The sequence below is a fragment of the Hibiscus syriacus genome, unplaced genomic scaffold, assembly GCF_006381635.1.
Source record: "Hibiscus syriacus cultivar Baekdansim isolate YM2019G1 unplaced genomic scaffold, ASM638163v2 tig00111463_pilon, whole genome shotgun sequence".
Classification (NCBI taxonomy): Eukaryota; Viridiplantae; Streptophyta; class Magnoliopsida; order Malvales; family Malvaceae; genus Hibiscus; species Hibiscus syriacus.
In genome coordinates, this window is record NW_024063098.1 from 2,590,405 (window position 1) to 2,595,721 (window position 5,317).

Sequence of the window (5,317 nt, forward strand, 5' to 3'; positions counted from 1 at the left end):
GATGGTGAACTCTTAAAAATATAACGGAAAAAACATTACACATATATTTTATAAAATTCTTTAAGCATCGAGAATTAATTTGAGATATAACTTAAATAATTATTTTTATATTAACCTAATATAAAAAAATAAATAGCATTCCCATTAAATGCAATGTTAGATTTTAGATTCAATTTTCTTTCAAATAAAAGATGAACAAAAGGGGGGAAGAAAAGTACAATGAAATTATGAAACGCTGGCAAAATCAACCAAAACAAAGAATATTTTTTTAAAAAGAAAATAAAAAAAATACCAATTTCCAACCTTACATGATAATGGCAAGAGGTGTAAATAAAAGAAAAGGGAAGTGGGTGGAAGAGAAACACAGTTTCAAACAGTGGGAAGGGACCCAACCCAAATTCACGAAGTCTGCACTTTGCCTATAAATACTGCAAAACACCGCATGTTATTTCCCCATCAACGGTTCTCTGCGATTTTCGGGGATCAAACACTTTTTTTTCACAGAGGACGTAAAAGAAATTCTTTGAACTTGTTTTCGTTGTTACCTCATCTTTTTGCTTGCTTGCTTGCTTAGACTGAGAAATGGCCAAGAACGTCGGAATTCTTGCTATGGAAATCTACTTCCCTCCTACCTGTGTTCAACAGGTAACATCATTCTTTCTGATCTTCAAAAAAAATAAAAAAATCTGGGTTCTGGTTGGATAGCTGAGACCAGTGAGAAAATGGGTGAAATATAGGTTTATTTTGTTTATTCCTGGTGAAGAAACTGAGTTTCCGAATAGAAAGGTTTGTTTATTTTTTCTTAAGCCGGTTCAGAATTGACTGGTTGAGAGGAATTCTAATTGTCTCCAGATTTTTTTTGGGTTTTTTGTTTCAAAGTTTTTATTTTTATATCTGAAAAGTTCTTCCCAGAGTTTTCTCTCATGTAATATTACTGGGGTGTGTTTGTTTGTGTCCTTAACCTCTATGAATTGACGGAGTTTGCGAGATCATGTGGTTATGGATACTTGTTTTGGTTGTAGGACAATGGCTTTTTTGTTTAATATGTTATTTCTTCAAAGGTTTTTTTTTTTGGAATTATCATAAATAATCTCTTTGTTGCTGTTCGTATCAAAGAAAAATCACTATTCATGGCTGGACTGTAATAAATTGATATAATATGGGATTGATTTCATGAATCCAGCTGAGCATCACTTTTTAAATTGTGTTCATTTCTTTGTCCTACGTAACAGGAAGCATTGGAGGCTCATGATGGGCTAGCAAAGGGAAATACACCATTGGACTTGGACAAGATTGCATGACCTTCTGTACGGACGTGGAAGATGTTATCTCAATGAGGTTAGGAGTTCATTTTATATCTGCTCTTCTATATGCTATTAGTATGATAGTATCATGTTTCCCCAAACGATTGCTTTGTATCGCGGAGATGAACACTTCGATTTTTCTAATCTGTTATCTTTGATTTGCAGTTTAACTGCTGTTACTTCACTCCTTGAAAAGTATAAGATTGATCCCAAACAAATTGGCCGCCTTGAAGTCGGTAGCGAGACCGTGATAGACAAGAGCAAGTCCATTAAGACCTTCTTGATGCAAATCTTTGAGGTACTCTTCCCAATCAGCATGATTTCTTATCTAGGATAGTTGTCCCTTACTTCCTCTTTGATAGGTAAAATATCAAGGGTATCTGAAAAATGGAAGTTGAAAACGATAGCTGCTGGCGTTATTTGGGATCATTTTTAAAGGCTTTAATCCTATCAGCTGGTTCTGACCTGAACTTTTTCTTGGGAAAATCCCTTTCCGATCCGCTTTTATTTGCAGCTGTATTACTCGTAGACATTGGTGAATAGAACTAGAGGCTGTATCAGTGAAAATCCATATTTCAGATTGAATAACTTGAAAAACTCTGATTTCTTTGATTGCGGTTTACTAAGGATTTGTTTATTTCTTAGGACAGCTTTGGTGAAATTTAGAATCAAATGCCTTGTTCTTCACACTTTCCACTTTTCTTATGTTAAAACTATCAGAAATCTGGAAACACCGACATTGAAGGGGTCGACTCAAGTAATGCATGCTACGGAGGGACTGCAGCTCTCTTCAATTGTGTCAATTGGGTGGAAAGTAGTTCATGGGATGGACGATATGGTCTTGTTGTTTGTACCGACAGTGCGGTATGCTCATTTCCTGTACTATTACTTCATAATAATGATATGCAGTCGCAAATTTCCCCCATCTTACCCGACTTTTTCTTTTCAGGTCTATGCAGAAGGACCTGCTCGGCCTACTGGAGGAGCAGCTGCAATTGCCATGCTAATAGGACCTGATGCTCCTATTGCTTTCGAAAGCAAATTTAGGGGAAGCCATATGTCCCATGTCTACGACTTTTACAAGCCCAACCTTGCTAGTGAATATCCGGTAATGCAACCTAATTGCCTCTAAAGTTCTCTTTCCCTACTTTTATAGGAAGTAATCGTTTACATCATCGACATCATTAGAGTTATGTATGATGAAGTTTCATGGACAAATTTTGGGAAGAGTGTTTTAGTAAACAATTGTAATGGTTCTATCTATTGACATGCACCTGTAGGTTGTTGATGGTAAACTTTCTCAAACATGCTATCTCATGGCTCTTGATACTTGCTACAAATATTTCTGTCACAAGTAAGTCATTGCAAAAGTACTCGAAGTATTTTCTGTTTATTTGATTTGGCTGATATATTATGTTTTCTTTATAAACATGGACTCTGAATTAATTATGCTCTATATTGCCTCTGCATGTTGTTGCAGGTATGAGAAACTAGAGGGCAAGCAGTTTTCCCTTTCCGACGCCGACTACACTGTATTCCATTCTCCATATAACAAGGTAGCTAAGTTTTGCGGTTAATGATAAACCAATAAAATTCATTTTTATTAACTACGGAAATTTTCGAATGTCCCTGATAATTTTCCGTTTGAGCTTCTACAGCTCGTGCAGAAAAGCTTTGCTCGTTTGGTGTTCAACGACTTCACGAGGAATGCCAGGTTTTTCTTTTTCTTTGATGGCTTCAAATATTCTATTTACTATGTTTTCACTGTTTGGGGTTATTTACTTGGATTACATAATTTTGCAGCTCTGTTGATGACACTACTAAAGAAAAGCTGGCTCCATTTTCAACTTTGACCGGTGACGAAACCTACCAAAGCCGGGATCTTGAGAAGGTCTGTTTTGAACTTTCTTAATAATTCCTAGTTTTTACCTGCTTTCGGAGGCATCAAAATGACAAAAACTAGGTTATATTAGCTTTGGTTGATATCTGCTTTATTTCATTTGGCATGGTTGATCTATTAGTGTATTTCTGTATCGACAACTGGTATAGAGGAACTGTATATTCTTATTAGATTGTTTCATCAAAAAATTGCACTACAGAAAACAGTTCTAAGATTCGATATCGTAGAAATTCATGCTGACACCATTCGTTATCATGCTTTTGCAGGTATCCCAACAAGTTTCCAAGGCCCTCTACGATACCAAGGTGCAGCCAACAACCTTGATACCGAAGCAAGTCGGAAACATGTATACTGCATCTCTTTATGCTGCCTTCGCATCCCTTATTCACAACAAAAGCAGTGAACTGGTAATTGTTTAATCCTTTTTGACAGAAAAACGAAAATCTGCCATCTCTGTTCTACATCCGTTTACATCTGATACATTTAATAACACACAGGCAGGAAAGCGGGTGATATTATTCTCCTACGGAAGCGGTTTAACTTCCACGATGTTTTCATTGCAACTCCACGAAGGTCGACATCCATTTAGCCTATCTAATATCACAACTGTGATGAACGTCGCCGGGAAATTGAAGTCGAGGCATGAGGTAATTCTTGCACTTTCTCGTTTTAGCCGATAAAACCACTGTTTGCCATATATTATACGCCTGTAGATATTCTGGTGTTCCGAATTTTATGATGTACCTGAGCACATTGGGGGTTTTTCTGCAGTTTTCGCCCGAGAAGTTCGTCGAGACAATGAAGCTGATGGAGCACAGGTACGGAGCCAAGGACTTTGTGACAAGCAAAGATTGTAGCCTTTTGTCTCCGGGAACATACTACCTAACCGAAGTCGATTCCATGTACCGGAGATTTTGCAAAGAAGGACGAGGAATGTTCCGCTTGCGAGAACGGTGCCGTTGCCAACGTCACTGAAGAAGCGGTTGATCATCCCCGATCCATCGAAGGAAGCTTCGTGTTAGATGAGTACAAGAACCGTGTGATGTTAAAAAAAAGTTTGATTAAGCGTTGTTTTTCTTCTTTTCAACCTTGTTCCGTAAGTTTAATAATAAGATTCGTATTCTGTAGTTTATATGGTCCCCTTGGAATTTAGATCCAATGAGTCATTTTATGAATCCACAAAAAGACAGCCTTATTTATACTCTTCTGACACCACGTGGGAGGGACCCTGCACGTGCAACTATTCCACTCCCAGCTCGACCAAATTTATACAAATTTCATAATAAATTTGTGAATGTCATATCATGCTTACTGATGCTGAAGTTCTTTGCCAAATTATTTGAATTTGGTATTGATTATGTAATTGATTGAAATAAGAGGCTTAAGGGTTGGGTTGCTTGGTTCGCGAAATATATTTATTATCTTTGAAATAAGATTATTGGAATGTAAAATTATTTTGAAAATTATATTATCTTGTTTAGTTTATTTAGCAGAAAGATTATAATGTTTGACTAGAGGAGCATAAGATTATTCGAATATATATTTTACCAAATTATACTTTTTGATATATGTTCTTTCCAACAAGTTAAACTTTAATGAAAATTACTCAAATTTATTAATATTTTATTAAATCAAACCATGTATAATTATAATTAACATATCAAACTTATATTTTGAATAATTTTCACAAGTATAATATATTTATAATATAATATAAAAAAAATATTATGGTCTCAACTCTCAATGGACAAAGATATTTTTTTATCTATTTTTTAATAATTCAAAGTAAAATATTATTTTAAATAATTATTTTCACAAAATTATCATTTTATTCACCTCATAAAATAAATGATTAATATTAGGAGTGTAAATGAATCGAGTTTGAACGAATAAGACTATGTTCGTATTTGTTTATTTTTTTAAGATGTTCATGTTCGGTTCGTGTTCGTTTAATTTTTTTAATATCATGTTTATTTATTTATTTTTAAAGGTGTTTGTGTTTGTTTATTTAACGTTCATGAACGTGTTCGTTTATATGTTAGTGAATATGTTCGTTTAACGTTCGTAAACATGTTCGTTTAACGTTCGTAAACATGTGTGTTTAGTGTTTGTT

The 5,317-nt window shown here is 35.0% G+C and overlaps 1 pseudogene; it reads left to right on the forward strand.

Annotated features, from left to right (window-relative positions):
* Positions 1-466: 466 nt before the first annotated feature.
* On the forward strand, positions 467-4,250 carry LOC120163537 (annotated as a pseudogene).
* Positions 4,251-5,317: the final 1,067 nt, after the last annotated feature.